This window comes from Phycodurus eques, chromosome 3, assembly GCF_024500275.1.
Source record: "Phycodurus eques isolate BA_2022a chromosome 3, UOR_Pequ_1.1, whole genome shotgun sequence".
Classification (NCBI taxonomy): Eukaryota; Metazoa; Chordata; class Actinopteri; order Syngnathiformes; family Syngnathidae; genus Phycodurus; species Phycodurus eques.
In genome coordinates, this window is record NC_084527.1 from 32297011 (window position 1) to 32317040 (window position 20030).

Consider the following 20030-nt stretch of genomic DNA (forward strand, 5'->3'; position numbering starts at 1 on the left):
CAAATAAATGAGACCCATTTTGTAATCATTTGGTCAAAAAAAATTCTGAAACTTAACAAATACATTATATAACCATAATTTTTCAAACATCATACATTTTATACAATGCCTCCAACTTCTGTCTGTTACAGCCAATTGTCTGTTAAATTGAAGCACTTTTTTTATGGCCTAAATACAACCATACAATACAAAATTATTGTTTTAAACATTTTTTGTGGCCGAAAACAGACAGTCCAAAATTACTGTAAATAAATATAAAAAAGCTTTAAAAGTTTATCCAAACTTATCTCCTTCATCCAGGATTTGAAACCCTGTCTGCCCCTTTCAAGAGCTCAGCGAGTCAGCGTGTGGCCACATTGCTAATTTACATGGAACTTGCATGCTTCCTGGTTCATGTAAATCATCCATCAGAGAAGTGAGACCTTGATAAAAATGAGTAAGAAGAGAGAATAATGACTCAAGGGCAAAAAGCTGCGGTAAGAGAAAACTCGACCAAGAAAATCTTGGTCACATGTGGCTCCCTGGTAGCGCTGACAAAAAAAAATTGCAGCCCCCGCCATCATTTAAGTTGCTCATCCCTGTTATAGATAATAATAATTTAGATCAAATACACAAGTAAAACCTGCCACAGTTGCAACAATGTCCTTTGGCCACACCCATTTCATCACAAGCGGGCCGAGTGTACTATCTTAGTTCCAGAGAGTGAAGATCGTGTCTGAACAGTCAATACGTTTACTGTTTGCCTTTCATCCTCAAGATTAAGCAGTAATATTTGTTTCTCTGTGATTGACTAGAGACCAGTTCAGAGTGTATGCCGCCTGTTGCACGAAGTCAGCTGGGTTTGGCTCCAGTTACACGCAAACCTAATGAGCACAAGTCGAAAATACATGGATGGATTGATGGATGGAAACAATGCAGTCAGCTAATGGGAAAATATGAAAAACTACAATATCACAGACATTGTTCAAAGACAAATAATAATAAAAATATCCCTGGTGTCCCCAACTAGTTACTAGGCCCTAAACTAACAGGTGAATCCCAACATCTGACAGTGCTATAAAAACAACCAGCGCATCCTCGATATTGGCCTAAAGATGAAAAATTGGCGAAGGAGGTCAAATCCATAGAGCAGCTGAAATAAGTATATAACACGTCACCATTTTTCTCACTAATTATACTTCCAAAGGTGCTGAAAATTTCACCAGATGTTGGGAACAACCCAAGTACCGTAATTTCTTGTGTATAATGCACATTGTTTTCCCCCCAAAAATGTCAAAAGTCAAAGGTGAGCATTATACATAGATAAATATATATATATATTTCCCATTTTAGAAATGTATTCCGCCATCTGGACGTTATGAAAAATCTGTACACTTGCCTTCTAATATACCACCGCCACCTAGAGGTTATGAAAAAGGTGTAGCCTACTCTTTCATTCCAATATGACAGGTGTACGTATGACTGCATATATGTACAGTTGTGCTCATAAGTTTACATACCCTGGCAGAATTTGTAAATTTTCTTTTTTTTAAATACGACTGATGACTGAACAACAACCATCATTAATTTATTTAAGGCTTTGTTTTGTTTGATGATAATGCTTTTCTGAAATGCTTGACAGTTTAATTTGAATTCCATTAAAATAAAATTAAATGTGTTTCGCCTGGCCCTTCATGTTTTCTTTAAAGAATTGTACCCATCTTACAAATTCTGGGTGATAAAACATATGAGCACGACTGTGTTTTCTCATTTACTACATAAAAGTAGGGCTGTGATTTTCAAAATAAGAGCAAGTAAATAAAAAGAAAGTGTTACGTGTTCAAATAAAGTGATTCACTTCAGAATTATTCTTTGAAAAAAGAAAAATGCAGATAATGCTTCATGTTTTGATCATATGGGAAGAAGCAAAATAATGCATTGTAAAAATACATTATACATAGGTAGAAGGGTCTTCCCATGGGCTCACCACCTGTGGGAGGGGCCATAGGGGTCGGGTGCAAGCTGGGCCGAAGGTGGGTACCTTGGCGATCCAATCCCCGGCTACAGAAGCTGGCTCGAGGGACGTGGAATGTCACCTCTCTGGCAGGGAAGGAGCCCGAGCTGGTGTGTGAGGTGAGAAGTTCCGACTAAATATAGTCGGACTTGCCTCCACACTCAGCTTGGGCTCTGGTACCAGTCCTCTCGAGAGGGGTTGGACTCTCTTCCACTCTGGAGTTGCCCACGGTGAGAGGCGCCGAGCAGGTGTGGGTATACGTATTGCTCCCCGGCTCGGCGCCTGTACGTTGGGGTTCACCCCGGTGGTGGGGGTAGCCTCCCTCCGCCTTCGGGTGGGGGGACGGGTCCTGACTGTTGTTTTTTGCCAATGCACCATACAGCTGTTCAGAGTACCCACCCTTTTTGGAGTCCTTGGAGGGGGTGCTGGAGAGCGCTCCCGCTGGGGACTCCATCGTTCTGCTGGGGGACTTCAATGCTCACGTGGCCAATGACAGTGAGAACTGGAAGGGCGTGATTGGGAGGAACTGATATTAACCCGAGTGGTGTTCTGTTATTGGACTTCTGTGCTCATCACGGATTGTCCATAATGAACACCATGTTCAAGCATAAGGGTGTCCACACGTGCACTTGGCACCAGGACACCCTAGGTCGCAGTTCGATGATCGACTTTGTGGTCGTGTCATTGGACTTGCGGCCGCATGTCTTGAGAGGGGCGGAGCTGTCAACTGATCACTACCTGGTGGTGAGTTGGCTCCGATGGTGGGGGAAGATGCCGGTCCAACGTGGCAGGCCCAAACGTATTGTGAGGGTCTGCTGGGAACGTCTGGCGGAATCCCCTGTCAGAAGGAGTTTCAACTCACACCTCCGACAGAACTTTGCTCATGTTCCGGGGGAGGCGGGGGACATCGAGTCCGAGTGGACCATGTTCCGCGCCTCCATTGCTGAGGCAGCCGAACGGAGCTCTGGCCGTAAGGTGGTCAGTGCCAGCAATCACCGAACCCGTTGGTGGACACCAACGGTGAGGGATGCCGTCAAGCTGAAGGAGTCCTATCGGGCCTTTTTGGCTTATGGGACTTGTGAGGCAGCTGATGGGTACCAGCTGGCCAAGCGGAATGCAGGTTTGGTGGTCGCTGAAGCAAAAACTCGGGTATGGGAGGAGTTCGGTGAGGCCATGGAGAAAGACTTCCGGATGGCTTCGAGGAAATTCTGGTCCACCCTCCGGCGTCTCAGGAGAGGAAAGCAGTGCACCACCAACACTGTGTATAGTGGGGATGGGGCGCTGTTGACCTCGACTCGGGACGTTGTGAGTCGGTGGGGAGAATACTTCGAAGACCTCCTCAATTCCACTGACACGCCTTCCCATGAGGAAGCAGAGTGTGGGTTCTCTGAGGCGGGCTCTCTTATCTCTGGGATTGAAGTCACCGAGGTGGTTAAAAAGCTCCTCGGTGGAAAGGCCCCGGGGGTGGATGAGATTCGCCAGGAGTTCCTAAAGGCTCTAGATGTTGTGGGGCTGTCCTGGTTGACACGCCTCTGCAACATCGCGTGGACATCGGGGACAGTGACTCTGGATTGGCAGACAAGGTTGGTGGTCCCCCTTTTTAAGAAGGGGGATCGGAGGGTGTGTTCCAATTACAGGGGGATCACACTCCTCAGCCTCCGTGGTAAGGTCTATTCAGGGGTGCTGGAGAGGAGGGTCCGTCAGGAAGTGGAATCTCAGATTCAGGAGGAGCAGTGTGGTTTCTTCCTTGCCGTGGAACAGTGGACCAGCTCTACACCCTCGGCAGGGTCCTCGAGGGTGCATGGGAGTTCTCCCAACCAGTCTGCATGTGTTTTGTGGACTTGGAGACGGCGTTCGACCATGTCCCTCGGGGAGTCCTGTGGAGGGTGCTTCGAGACTATGGGGTACCGAACCCCCTGATACGGGCTGTTCGGTCCTTGTACGACCGGAGTCAGAGTTTGGTCCGCATATCCGGCAGTAAGTCGGACTCGTTCCCGGTGAGGGTTGGACTCCGCCAAGGCTGCCCTTTGTCACCGATTCTGTTCAGAACTTTTATGGACAGAAGAAGGCGCAGCCAAGGCGTAGAGGGGGTCCGGTTTTGTGGCCTCAGTATTGCATCTCTGCTTTTTGCAGATGATGTGGTTCCGTTGGCTTCATCAAGCCCTGATCTACAAATGTCATTGGAGCAGTTCGCACCCGAGTGTGAAGCGGCTGGGATGAGAATCAGCACCTCCAAATCTGAGACCATGGTCCAATGTCGGAAAAGGGTGGCATGTCCTCTCCAGGTCGGGGAGGAAATCCTGCCCCAAGTGGAGGAGATACTTATCTTGGGGTCTTGTTCACGAATGAGGGAAGAATGGAACGGGAGATCGACAGGCGGATCAGTGCAGCGTCTGCAGCTCTCAATTTACCAGTCGATCTACGGTCCTACCCTCACCTATGGTCACGAGCTGTGGGTCGTGACCGAAAGAACAAGATCCCGGATACAAGCGGCCGAAATGAGTTTCCTCCACAGGGTGTCTGGGCTCTCGCTTAGAGATAGGGTGAGAAGCTCGGTCATCCGGGAGGATCTCAGAGTAGAGTCACTGCTCCTCCACATCGAGAGGAGACAGATGAGGCGCCTCCCTGGTGAGGTGTTCCGGGCATGTCCCACCGGAAGGAGACCCCGGGGACGACCCAGGACACACTGGAGAGACTACGTCCTTCGGCTGGCCTGGGAACACCTCGGGATCACCACGGAAGAGCTGGATGAAGTGGCTGAGGAGAGGGAAGTCTGGGTGTCCCTGCTAAAGCTACTGCCCCCGCGACCCGACCTCGGATAAGCTGTAGAAAATGGTCGTATAAGTAATGATTTGAAAATGAAATTAGGAAACAATCTTGTCTTTTGTAGTTTTAATATCTTTGCAAAGAAAGAGAGAGAGAGAGTCAAGAGAGGTCTTCGCGTCTCTGACCGTATCTGAGACACATAGGGAAAAGCAATGCCTAATTAAACCGAAAAGGTGGGAGGGAAATGAGTAAGTGAGAAGAAAGACCTATTTGCACAGTTATCTTGTCCTTGAGAGAAAAGGAAGGTTGGAGATGCGATGAGAGAAGGGAAGTACACTCATCAGTGAAATTAAAAATAGTTTTCTCACACAACTCAGTTTATTCACTTCATTGCTGTCGCATGCTGTCCTCGTTACCACGTTACATTAAAAAATTAAGCTACTAAGTATATTTGGAAAGGCCACATAAGAACAAAGGACTATTGAACAAATAAATATTGAAGTAATAAAATCACACAAAACTAATTGATAATATAATAAGAGTATATAGATTATATTTTGTCATTTTGCCATGACAAATACCCCCTTTTGATAAGCAATTAATCAAACAAAATGAAAAATTAGTAAATAACGATATGATATGGATAGCATATATTCAACAAACAGCCTGAAAAACATCCAGAGTTTCCCGTCATAATGTAGGTTTAATAAAATCCTTCATAAACAGGTTGTAAGTCAATCTCACAAAACAAAACAAAAAATCTTGACCGAAGAATCTGAGTCCGGGTCAGTCATATCATCCAAACAGTAGTAAATGAGGAAACAGGTCAGGAAAGTGTCGGTCACAAGTCGGAGCGGAGAGTGCTAGACGGTCAATGGGGGCCACACGCAGAGCCAACCACGCGTCAGTTCAGACAACAGTGGTTTAGTCATTGCTAGGCTTTTATGACCGATCTTCTGTTCCTCTACAACCTATCAATATGCAATCAGTTACCAGCACTGATTGGAGCTAAAAGTGTATCTTAAAAGTGAATCATCATGAGAAACTATTCAACCACGCCGAACAGCAGCAAGCAGCTCCTTTCCGGTCGCGGTCAGTATTCAGCTTTATCAGGCCGGGCTTTCCGGCCACGTGTTACAGAAGCGTCTTGCAGTGTGATGCGTGAACCCACGTAGCTCTTTCAGAAACTTTCACAGCCATATGAGTTACGAAGAGGACTGGAAAGGGCACAAGTCAGTGCTGATATCTCCACGTCTTTTACCAGAAGTTCTTGATCAACACAAAGTCACCAGGTTTGATGTTGTGCAGGTTCCGTCAGCCGCTCTGGGCAGCGCTGAGAAGAGCAAATTAGTCAAAGACGTGCAATAACTGATCATGTTGTCTTTGCAAAGATTTGTGTCCATTGGCAAGCCTGGATTGGTTCAATCCCATTCTTAGGCCCTGCAAAGCATATCTCAAAGGGAGACAAATAGTGCCTCGGACCCACACGCATTCTCATGTACATCAACACAATTGGTAGGCACTTAATCCAATTTACTTTAGTGTCTTCGCAACATTTTATCAATTTGGCTTTCAAAATCCCATTTACTTTTGAGGTGCATTTACGGGTCTGAGAAAGCAATCACGTCGAGTAGAAACAAAGAATACTTTGAGACACAGGCGGTTGGGCTAAATCAGGTTTATTGAACAAGCCTTTGGGTCTTAACAGCTGTTTTCATAGTCAAATTTGCTATGAGCCCCCCCCCCCCCCCCCCGAAAATCTCGGCAACAAGCTTATAAAGTCTCGCATCTGTGGGCGTACTGTTCAGTACCGCACCAAAGCTTGATTGGTTCACTAAGGTTTGAATTGTAAAGCTACTCCCTCTTACCTATAGTTGGTGTCACTTTTGGCCACCAGGTAGCCCTCTTATCACTGAATCAACTGTAGCCCGAAAGGAATGAATGAGTCTGGGTCTGAGCCACCATGGCGATTGTAATCATTGACATGACAAAAGCAGCCTTCGTTTATGGCTCGTCTCATAGCTTACCCAGAGGACGTATTGTCCTGTAAACTGCAGGGGAGCTCTCTTGGATAGGCATTGGTCTCAGGAATGCAATTGTCCTCTTTGAAGTATATAGTTGAAAGAGAAATAGCTCAAGGAACCAGTGTTTTGTAGGCATTTTGCTATACTGTGAAAATGCCTCTGCTTAGGTGCATATTAAAAACACACGACACTTTCTCTATTACAATTACAGTACACTACCTACAATTTGGAAAACTTCTAATTGGTCAAAGAAATCCTACAATGCTCCAAGGCATCTACTTAAGGTTAACCTTTAACTAGGACAAGCAATTATCCTAATAAGGTCGAATTGCTCCCTGCGTCCGCTTGTCGCCCCCGTGAGGTCACATGCAAGGCTCAAACAGCCATCCATCCATCCATCCATCCATCCATTTTCCTTACCGCTTATCCTCACTAGGGTCGCAGGCGTGCTGGAGCCTATCCCAGCAATCTTCGGGCGAGTGGTGGGGTACACCCTGAACTGGCCAGATTTCCTATACATGAACAATGACACAAAGCCAACTAAATCGAAATATATCGAGTATATATTCGTACATGCAGCATCGTGGGAGCACCAAGGCTTAGCGGCTCCCCGTCGAAAAACCTTTCTCTAGGAGAAGAGGAAAAGAGGGGGAGCCATTCTATTATGGTTTCATTCTATTATGAAACCATAATATTGTTCTCTAAATAACATAAGACAAGACAGTTAAGCAGCGAAACAAGAATCTGTTTCAGTTATTTATCATCGCTGTTGGGTGGGACCACACTCCATCAAATCCCAATGTAATGTGGGACACAAAAACAACTCTTTCATTAAACCCCCAATGAAACACTTATTAAAGATAAATCGTTTACAAATCCTATAACTACAGACCCCCCTTGGGACTGTTCCAATTATTGAATTTACACAGTATGACAAATATCAAGTCAAGCAACGGTCCCCTCCCAACAGTGACGAAATGTACAATTATAATTTATACATGTAAATATATATATATATGCATGTCGCAGTTGGCTCTCTGTCCCATGGCCAATACATCATCCGCAGCCGGTCCTCCTGGTCTCAGCTGCTCCATCCCCGGGTCGGCCTTCGAGTCAGTCTCTGCTAGACCACACGTGCGGATCCGGCTCCGTAAGAATGAGACCTCCCAGCAGTAGTGTTCAAACCATCAACTATACTACAACCCCCACTCAACCACGTATAAAAACACTGTAAATTGGTGACAGTCATATCCAAAATCGGGTATCCAATTCAGAAGCCCACAGTGGCTTCCCAAATATTCATCTATCACATGACACACTGTGTAGTTCCTAATAGCCAGTTAACAACTCACTGGCGCCTTCCAATTATCTTTACCCACAGTTGTTTTTAAGATATTAGCACTTCGTTATCTAACTTAAATTTGCCTTAATTTTCTCACCATTCCACCTTTAATCCAGTAAGTCTTTTAGTTTAGTGTAGTTCGGACATTACTGTGTCATCTAGTATAAAGTAGACCCCAAACTAAAATAACACATTATACCATAATCACTATATCTTTATTATTCCCGCCAACATCCTTATCTCTTGAATCTGTCACTGAGGAATTATAAATGCTTTTGCTTATGTTTTTACTAGGCTTTACATGATCAGGATTTTTGGGGCCGATCACCGTTCAGCAAGTTTTAAAAAACGATAACCGATCACAAGATGGAGCAATGTGTCCATTTACATGACTTGTTCATTTATTGTATATACTTGTATACTTTATGACTTGTTCATTTATTGTGTATACTTGTGTACCCCTCCTTGAACCGTCACCTTATCGTGGTGGAGGGGTTTGTGTGTTCCAATGATCCTAGGAGCTAAGTTATCCGGGGCTTTATGCCCCTGGCAAGGTCACCCAATGGGGACCAGACAAAGCACGGCTCCAAAAACCCCTATGACGAGTACAATAAATGGATTGAGGTTTCCCTTGCCCGGACGCGGGTCACCGGGCCCCCCCCTCCACCCCCTCCCCCCCCTCCACCCCTCTGGAGCCAAGCCCGGAGGTGGGGCTCGAAGGCAAGCGCCTGGTGGCCGGGCCTGCACCCATGGGGCACAGCCCGAAAGGGTAACGTGGGTCCCCCTTCCCATGGGCTCACCACCTGTGGGAGGGGCCATAGGGGTCGGGTGCAGTCCGAGCTGGGCGGTGGCCGAAGGCGGGGACCTTGGCGATCCGATCCCCGGCTACAGAAGTTGGCTCTAGGGACGTGGAATGTCACCTTTCTGGTGTGTGAGGTCGAGAAGTTCCGACTAGATATAGTCGGACTCGCCTCCAAACAACAGCTTGGGCTCTGGTACCAGTCCTCTCGAGAGGGGTTGGACTCTCTTCCACTCTGGAGTTGCCATGGTGAGAGACACCGAGCAGGAGTGGGTATACTTATTGCTCCCCACAACTGATCACCACCTGGTGGTGAGTTGGCTCCGATGGTGGGGGAAGATGGCGGTCCAATGTGGCAGGCCCAAACGTATTGTGAGGGTCTGCTGGGAATGTCTGGCGGAATCCCCTGTCAGAAGGAGTTTCAACTCCCACCTCCGACAGAACTTTGCTCATGTTCTGGGGGAGGCGGGGGACATCGAGTCCGAGTGGACCATGTTCCGCGCCTCCATTGCTGAGGCGGCCGACCGGAGCTGTGGCCATAAGGTGGTTGGTGCCTGTCGTGGCGGCAATCCCCAAACCCGTTGGTGGACACCAACGGTGAGGGATGCCGTCAAGCTGAAGAAGGAGTCCTATCGGGCCTTTTTGGCATGTGGGACTCCTGAGGCAGCCGATGGGTACCGGCTGGCCAAGCGGAATGCAGCTTTGGTGGTCGCTGAAGCAAAAACTCGGGCATGGGAGGAGTTTGGTGAGACTTCCGGACAGCTTTGAAGGAAAATCTGGTCCACCATCCGGCGTCTCAGGAGGGGGAAGCAGTGCACCATCAACACTGTGTATAGTGCGGATGGGGCGCTGCTGACCTCGACTCGGGACGTTGTGAGCCGGTGGGGAGAATACTTCGAAGACCTCCTCAATTCCACCGACACACCTTCCCATGAGGGAGCAGAGTCTGGGTTCTCTGAGGCGTGCTCTGCTATCTCAGGGGTTGAGGTCACCGAGGTGGTTAAAAAGCTCCTCGGTGGCAAGGCCCCGGGGGTGGATGAGATTCGTCTGGAGTTCCTCAAGGCTCTGGATGTTGTAGGGCTGTCCTGGTTGACACGCCTCTGCAGCATCGCGTGGACATCAGGGAGAGTGCCTCTGGATTGGCAGACTGGGGTGGTGGTTCCACTTTTTAAGAGGGTTGGACTCCAAGGCCAAGGCTTTCTTTTGTCACCGATTCTGTTCATAACTTTTATGGACAGAATTACAAGGCACAGCCGAGGCACAGAGGGGGTCCGATTTGGTGGCCTCAGTATTGCATCTCTGCTTTTTGCAGATGATGTGGTTCTGTTGGCTTCATCAAGCCGTGATCTACAACTCTTACTGAAGCAGTTCGTAGCAGAGTGTGAAGCGGCTGGGATGAGAATTGGCACCTCTAAATCTGAGTACATGGTCCTCAGTTGGAAAAGGGTGGCGTACCCTCTCCAGGTCGGGGATGAGATCCTGCCCCAAGTGGAGGAGTTCAAGTATCTTGGAGTCTTGTTCACGAGTGAGGGAAGAATGGAACGGGAGATTGACAGGCGGATCGGTGCAGCGTCTGCAATGATGCGGACTTTGTATCGATCCGTTTGTGGTAAAGAAGGAGCTAAACCGAAAGGCGAAGCTCTCGATTTACCGGTCGATCTACGGTCCTACCCTCACCTATGGTCACGAGCTGTGGGTCGTGACCGAAAGAACAAGATCCAGGATACAAGCGGCCGAAATGAGTTTCCTCCGCAGGGTGTCCGGGCTCTCCCTTAGAGATAGGGTGAGAAGCTCGGTCATCCGGGAGGATCTCAGAGTAGAGCCGCTGCTCCTTCACATCGAGAGGAGCCAGATGAGGTGGCTGGGGCATCTGATTCGGATGCCTGCCGGACGGCTCCCCGGTGAGGTGTTCCGGGCACGTCCCACTGGGAGGAGACCCCGGGGACAACTACGTCCTTCGGCTGGTCTGGGAATGCCTCGGGATCCCCTCGGAAGAGCTGGATGAATTGGCTGGGAAGTCTGGGAATCCCTCCTAAAGCTACTGCCCCTGCGACCTGACCTCGGATAAGCGGTAGAAAATGGATGGATGGATGGATGGATGAACTTGTGTACTGTATACTGAGTACTGTAACCATTCATCCATTTTCTGTACCGCTTATCCTCACGAGGGTCGCAGGCGTGCTGGAATCCATCCCGGCTCAAAATTATTCTCTAGCATTTTAGACAAAAGTTAATGACCTCTAGGGGGTATTCATGGATTGCCCACTGACATAAGTTTAGGTTAAATCAACATTACAGCATGACAGAAATAATGTGTCCTAACTTAATGTGATTAAATTACTTTAACAAATACTGTTAATGACATGCTTACTCTAACTTTCTCACTGTCGGGGCTATATGGACGGGTGTTGTCCAGAGTTTGCGTCCGTTTGGCTTTTCCTTTTTTCTTTTCATGCTGCGTTGCTTGACCGCGGCATGCTCCTCCTTGTGTACATTCTTCAGGTGCCTGATCAAATTTGTGTTGAAGCATTTAGATTACGTTCCCCACAACGTACTTCAGTTGTGCACAAACAGCAAATAACTTACGTGTTGTTTGTCTGAGACATCGCAAAATAGTCCCGATGATGTGTTTTTTAACCAACTGATTGAAAAAAACTTTATTGGTTGGCAGATAGTTACAGTACTTCAGATACAGTACTGCGCCACAAGACACGTGACAAGACTAAAAATAAACTAGCTTTTGGATTCATACGCGACGGGGAGTTAAATGTCTTGTGCGGAGCCGAACGATGACATCATTGATCGGATCAGCAAATTATGACATAAAAGCCGATCAGCCGATAATAAAATGCTAATTATCGGCCGATACAGATCACACCGATCAGATTGGCGTAAAGTCTTTCGTTTTACCACCATATCATTTGAAATTCCTGGATGTTATTGCATTAGGCATCTTTGCCATATTTGTCATACACTGCACCCCACTAGACATGCGCCATTTTTTCGTAAGCTATCGTCCATCCACTGTCCACTCACGGAGACAGCTTCGCTCATCCATCCGATCTCCTGTGTTGATCCTGCTTAAACCAGAAAACAACAAATACTAATCCCCCTTTGATGACACATTATCAATAAACATGTCAACTTCACCTGGGGCAGATTTTGTTACCAGCCGTCCCTTGGTCCACCCGGCAGTTGATGCCACTGGTGGGAGTAGCTACAACAAAGTTCCTGAAGGCTACTAGCACAGCAAATACACAACAAAAGGAATACAAAACACTATCCACATTTAAACAGGTCGTCTTCCCCGTAGCAGAAACCCACCTGACAAGTCCTGCAAACAATCCCTGTCAGAAATTCATCACAACCCTGCAAGAGATACTTTTGCCAGGGGAGTGGACAAAATCCTTCCTGTATCCACATTCCAGAGGAGGGACAAATAGGCAATTGTCACCAAACAAAATTATTCCCCAAGTTATGGTTAATATGTTTCACAAAAGTGTTCATATCAATAGAACAAAAATCACATAAAAATCTGCAATAAGTCAGCAACACATTATCACTGTCAAGCTGCATCATCTGAGGTGTCCTGAAAAATAAGGTTATTTCTACAAATCAGAGTCCTCCCCCTTTCATCATGTGCACAGTCGCAGAGGTCAGTCATTCAACAGTGTGTATAGACTGTCCTATCTTGTCAGTCACAATGTCAATGGTCATCATAAAGATACCTGAGGTCAACGTCGTCTCAGGTGACCCCACAAAGTGCATAGAAGCCTTCTCCACATGGACGAATTTGACCCATTGGTGCTTCAAATCACGCATAAACTAAAGGTCAGAGCTCCTAATAAAGGGTCATGGCCACAAATGTTGCTTGATTCTCAACATCTTGGGATCCATCCGTCTATCCATTTTCTACCGCTTATCCGGGTCGGGTCGCGGGGGCAGTAGCTTTAGCAGGGACGCCCAAGACTTCCCTCTCCCCAGCCACTTCATCCAGCTCTTCCAGGGGGATCCCGAGGCGTTCCCAGGCCAGCCGAAGGACGTAGTCTCTCCAGCATGTCCCGGGTCGTCCCCGGGGTCTCCTCCCGGTGGGATGTGCCCGGAACACCTCACCAGGGAGGCGTCCGGGAGGCATCCGAATCAGATGCCCCACCCACCTCATCTGGGTCCTCTCAATGCGGAGGAGCGGCGGCTCTACTCTGAGATCCTCCCGGATGACCGAGCTTCTCACCCTATCTCTAAGGGAGAGCCCGGACACCCTGCGGAGGAAACTCATTTTGGCCGCTTGTATCCGGGATCTTATTATTTCAGTCACGACCCACAGCTCATGACCATAGGTGAGGGTAGGAACGAAGATCGACCGGTAAATTGAGAGCTTCGCCTTTCGGCTTAGCTCCTTCTTTACCACAACGGACCGATACAAAGTCCGCATCACTGCAGACGCTGCACCGATCCGCCTGTCGATCTCCCGTTCCATTCTTCCCTCACTTGTGAACAAGACCCCAAGATACTTGAACTCCTCCACTTGGGGCAGGATCTCATCCCCGACGCCACCCTTTTCCGACTGAGGACCATGGTCTCAGATTTGGAGGTGCTGATTCTCATCCCAGCCGCTTCACACTCGGCTGGGAAATGCTCCAGTGAAAGTTGGAGCTCACGGCTTGATGAAGCCAACAGAACCACATCATCAGCAAAAAGCAGAGATGCAATACTGAGGCCACCAAACCGGACCCCCTCTACGCCTCGGCTGCGCCTTCTTCTGTCCATAAAAGTTCTGAACAGAATCGGTGACAAAGGGCAGCCTTGGCGGAGTCCAACCCTCACCGGGAACGAGTCCGACTTACTGCCGGATATGCGGACCAAACTCTGACTCCGGTCATACAGGGACCGAACAGCCCATATCAGGGGGTTCGGTACCCCATAATCCCGAAGCACCCTCCACAGGACTCCCCGAGGGACACGGTCGAACGCCTTCTCCAAGTCCACAAAACACATGTAGACTGGTTGGGCAAACTCCCATGCACCCTCGAGGACCCTGCCGAGGGTGTAGAGCTGGTCCACTGTTCCACGGCCAGGACGAAAACCACACTGCTCCTCCTGAATCTGAGATTCGACTTCCCGACGGACCCTCCTCTCCAGTACCCCTGAATAGACCTTACCAGGGAGGGTGAGCAGTGTGATCCCCCTGTAGTTGGAACACACCCTCCGGTCCCCCTTCTTAAAAAGAGGGACCACCACCCCAGTCTGCCCATCCAGAGGCAGTGTCCCCGATGTCCACGCGATGTTGCAGAGGCGTGTCAACCAGGACAGCCCCACAACATCCAGAGCCTTTAGGAACTCCGGGCGAATCTCATCCACCCCCGGGGCCCTGCCACCGAGGAGCTTTTTAACTACCTCGGTGACCTCAAACCCAGAGATAGGAGAGCCCGCCTCAGAGAACCCACACTCTGCTTCCTCATGGGAAGGCGTGTCGGTGGAATTGAGGAGGTCTTCGAAGTATTTTCCCCACCGACTCACAACGTCCCGAGTCGAGGTCAGCAGCGCCCCATCCCCACTATACACAGTGTTGGTGGTGCACTGCTTTCCTCTCCTGAGACGTCGGATGGTGGACCAGAATTTCCTCGAAGCCATCCGGAAGTTTTTCTCCATGGCCTCACCGAACTCCTCCCATACCCGAGTTTTTGCTTCAGCAACCACCAGAACTGCATTCCGCTTGGCCAGCCGGTACCCATCAGCTGCCTCAGGAGGACTCCTTCTTCAGCTTGACGGCATCCCTCACCGTTGGTGTCCGCCAACGGGTTCGGGGATTGCCGCCACGACAGGCACCGACCACCTTACGGCCACAGCTCCGGTCAGCCGCCTCAGCAATGGAGGTGTGGAACATGGTCCATTCGTACTCGATGTCCCATGCCTCCCCCGGAACATGAGCAAAGTTCTGTCGGAGGTGGGAGTTGAAACTCCTTCTGACAGGGGATTTTGCCAGACATTCCCAGCAGACCCTCACAATACGTTTGGGCCTGCCACGTCGGACCGGCATCTTCCCCCACCATCGGAGCCAACTCACCACCAGGTGGTGATCAGTTGACAGCTCCGCCCCTCTCTTCACCCGAGTGTCCAAGACATGCGGCCGCAAGTCCGATGACATGACCACAAAGTCGATCATCGAACTGCGACCTCGGGTGTCCTGGTGCCAAGTGCACGTGTGGACACCCTTTATGCTTGAACATGGTGTTCGTTATGGACAATCCGTGACGAGCACAGAAGTCCAATAACAGAACACCGCTTGGGTTCTGATCGGGGGGGGCCGTTCCTCCCAATCACGCCCTTCCAGGTCTCACTGTCATTGACCACGTTAGCATTGAAGTCCCCCAACAGAACAATGGAGTCCCCAGCGGGAGCATCTTGGGATATTATTCTTTAATATGGGAGAAAGACTTACTCTTGCGTGTGATCACATCCCCGCAACCACTTCCGTTAGCTGGCTCCATTTGGTTCTCAATTTCTGCTTTCAATTAACACGAAACATAAATACTTAACAAGATATGACAGGCAAGACTTCTCAGACAATAACACGGACCCGGACCCAGAAGTGGATGTCCACTCCCACATACACACTGCTCAGACAAAAACTGAACACATAATACTCCGTGGTTGAACAGTAACTCCCAACGACCCTATATTTAAGCATTTGACGCCTTTGTGTTCTTACCTAATTAGCTACCGGTAATTATTTTGACAGTTATGAAACTTGTATAGCCACCCAAGACCTTCTTTTGCACAACTAATATCAAGCTTCCATTTTTCCTGCTTGATGGTTTGTGGCGTTTATTTTAGTCCTCTCACAAGCGTAAGCGCCGATGACAGAAAAAAGCTTTATCATTGAGCTAAAACTTCATGGGTAACACTAGCAACTTTACATCACAATGAATTGGGACAAATTCACTTAAACGTCTCAGTATCACAAACGCTCACCTTGGGCCTCAGCGGTGGGAAGGTAAAGGAATCAACGTTTTATAGCAGTTGATTCCTGTTATTACCTGTGTTACCTTCTTGGTCCACTTTCATTCTCAAACTTCACCGGTGCCGTCTGAAGTTACTTTTCGTGCCAAAGGCTGAGTTCCGAGTACCTTTCAAAATAATGGCTAGAAGGTTAAACATGAAGTCAAGTTAAATTTGCACATATAACCATTTTGATGTGGTATATCAGTCCCAAATAACTATTTTAACAATGCTATCTTAACTTCTAGCCGAATTAATGATTATTAAGTTGATTGTGTCAGTTCCACACATACACTCACACACACACACACACACACACACAAACACAGACACTGCCTTTTAGATCATAGGTTTGATCGTGATACGGAGTATAAAACCCTTCGAATCAGATGTTCATTTTAGTCAATGCTACGGGCTGCTAAGAAAATGGATGTTCAGAACTTTGACCCCCTTTATCTTCTTCTTCTTCTTTTCCTTTCGGCTTGTCCTGTTAGGGGTCGCCACAGGGCATCATCCTCTTCCATGTAAGCCTATCTCCTGCAACCTCCTCTCGAACACCAACTGCCATTATGTCTTCCCTCACGACATCCATCAACCTTCTCTTTGGTCTTCCTCGAGCTCTCTTGCCTGGCAGCTCCATCCTCATCATCCTTCTACCAATATACTCACTATTACTCCTCTGGACGTGTCCAAACCATCGAAGTCTGCTCTCTCTAACTTTGTCTCCAAAACATCGAACCTCGGCTGTCCCTCTGATGAGCTCATTTCTAATTTTATCCAACCTGGTCACTCCAAGAGCGAACCTCAACATTTTCATTTCTGCCACCTCCAGCTATGCTTCCTGTTGTCTCTTCAGTGCCACTGTCTCTAATCCGTACATCATGACTGACCTCACCACTGTTTTATAAACTCTGCCCTTCATCCTAGCAGAGACTCTTCTGTAACATAACACACCGGACACCTTCCTCCACCCATTCCAACCTGCTTGAACCCGTTTCTTCACTTGCTGACGACACTCCCCATTGCTCTGGACGGTTGACCCCAAGTATCTAAAGTCCTCCACCCTTGCCATCTCTTCTCCCTGTAGCCTCACTCTTCCCCCACCACCCCGCTCATTCATGCACGTATATTCTGGCTTACTTCGGCTAATCTTCATTCCTCGTTTTTCCAGTGCATGCCTCCATCTTTCTAACTGTTCCTCCAGCTGCTCCCTGCTTTCACTGCAGATCACAATGTCATCTGCAAACATCATGGTCCACGGGGAATTCCAGTCTAACCTCATCTGTCAGCCTATCCATCACCACTGCAAAAAGGAAGGGGCTCAGGGCTGATCCCTGATGAAGTCCCACCTCCACCTTAAATTCATCTGTCACACCTACAGCACACCTCACCGCTGTTTTGCTGCCCTCGTACATGTCCTGTGTTATTCTAACATACTTCTCTGCCACGCCAGACTTCCGCATGCAGTACCACAGTTCCTCTCGGGGTACTCTGTCATAGGCTTTCTCTAGATCTACAAAGACACAATGTAGCTCCTTCTGACCTTCTCTGTACTTTTCCATCAACATCCTCAAGGCAAATCATGCATCTTTGGTACACTTTCTAGGCATGAAACCATACTGTTGCTCGCAAATACTCCCTTCTGTCCTTAGTCTAGCCTCCACTACTCTTTCCCATAACTTCATGGTGTGGCTCATCAACTTTATTCCTCTATATTTCCCATAGCTCTGCACATCACCTTTGTTCTTAAAAATGGGCACCAGTACACTTTTCCTCCATTCCTCAGGCATCTTCTCACGCACTAGAATTCGATTGAACAAGCTGGTCAAAAACTCCACGGCCACCTTTCCTAGATGCTTCCATACCTCCACAGGAATGTCATCAGGACCAACTGCCTTTCCATTTTTCATCCTCTTTAATGCCTTTCTAACTTCCCCCTTACGAATCATTGCCACTTCCTGGTCCACCACACTTGCCTCTTCTACTCTCCCTTCTCTCTCATTTTCCTCATTCATCAACTCCTCGAAGTATTCTTTCCATCTAGCTCGCACACTGCTGGCACTAGTCAACATATTTCCATCTCTATCCTTAATCACCCTAACCTGCTGCACATCCTTCCCATCTCTATCCCTCTGTCTGGCCAGCCTGTATAGATCCTTTTCTCCTTCTTTAGTGTACAACCTGCCATACATGTCATCATATGCCTCTTGTTTGGCCTTTGCCACCTCTACCTTTGCCCTGTGTCGCATCTCAATGTATTCCTTTTGCCTCTCCTCGGTCTTCTCAGTGTCCCACTTCTTCTTAGCTAACCTTTTTCCTTGTATGATTTCCTGTACTGTGTGGTTCCACCACCAAGTCTCCTTCTCTCCTTTCCTGCCAGAAGATACACCAAGTACTCTCTTGCCTGCCTCTCTGATCACCTTGGCTGCAGTGGTCCAGTCTTCTGGAAGCTCCTCCCGTCCACCGAGAGCCTGTCTCACCTCTTCCAGAAAAGCTGCACAACACTCTTCCTGTCTCAGCTTCCACCGCATGGTACTCTTCTCTGCCTTTGTCTTCCTAATCTTCCTCCCCACCACCAGAGTCATCTTACACACCACCATCCTATGATGTCCAGCCACACTCTCCCCTACCACTACCTTACAGTTGGTAACCTCCTTCAGATTACATCGTCTGCACAAAATGTAATCCACCTGCGTGCTTCTACCTTCGCTCTTGTAGGTCACCCTATGTCCGTGCCTCTTCTGGAAAAAAGTGTTCAGTACAGCCATTTGCATCCTTGTTGCAAAGTCTACCACCATCTGTCCCTCCAAGTTCCTTTCCTGGATGCCGTACTTACCCATCACTTCTTCATCATCCCTATTACCTTCACCAACATGTCCATTACAATCTGCACCAATTACGACTCTTCTCTGTCTGGGATGCTCAGAACTACTTCGTCTAGCTCCTTCCAGAATTTCTCTTTCACCTCTAGGTCACATCCTACCTGTGGGGCATAGCCACTAATCACATTACACACAACACCCTCAATTTCAAGTTTCAGCCTCATCACTCGATCTGATACTCTTTTCCCCTCCAAGACATTCTTAGCCAACTATTCTTTTAAAATAACCCTGACTCAATTTCTCTTCCCATCTACACCATGGTAAAATAATTTAAACCATGCCCCTAAACTTATAGCCTTACTGCCTTTCCACCTGGTCTCCTGGACACACAATATATCAACCTTTCTCCTAATCATCATGTCAACCAACTCCCGAGATTTTCCAGTCATAGTCCACACATTCAAAGTCCCCACATTCAGTTCTAGGCTCTGTGCTTTCCTCTTCTCTTTCTGCCGAAGAACCCGCTTTCCACCTCTTCTTCTTCTTTGACGTCGACCCACAATAGCTTAATTTCCAACGGCAGTCCTGCAGGTTGACGGCGCCGGTGGCGGACGTTGTAAACCCGGGCCACGACCGATCCGGTATGGAATTCTTTGGATGAATGCTCATATTTGTTTGGCAAAGTTTTAAGCCGGATGCCCTTCCTGACGCAACCCTCTGCATTTATCCGGGCTTGGGACCGGCCTACAGTTTGCACTGACTTGTGCCCCCCATAGGGCTGCATTTTGACGCCCTTTATCTAAACCATGCAAACTTTCTTTTTTGACCCAGCCCCCTCAACGAATCAGAATCGTGCAAATTCAAACGATGCCCAACCCTAACGGCAGGTGACTTAAGTTCTTAAATTGAAACTTGAACTAGAATATGAACTCTAATAAATGTGTCCCCTTTGCTCAAAAATTAACTGTACACTTGCCCACAAATCTTTGCAACTAACCTGAATTATGTGACAGACTGCAAATCAATAAACCCCCTCTTAATGATTACTTGACAAATGGAACAGTCATTTTCATCCTCCTTGCCTCTCGTGTTGAATCTGGGGAGACAATAGAACAGATTAATGTTCATCCCAAATTAGATATTCTCAAAAACAAATACTCCACATCATTTCCCCTTTACATAATGCGAATTAGGTGCCATTGCATGGTGTAGCTGGTCACTGCAATCACCATAAATCCCTCTCTTCTCCTCCAATGAATTCTCCTTTTCCTTCCTAACTAACCGG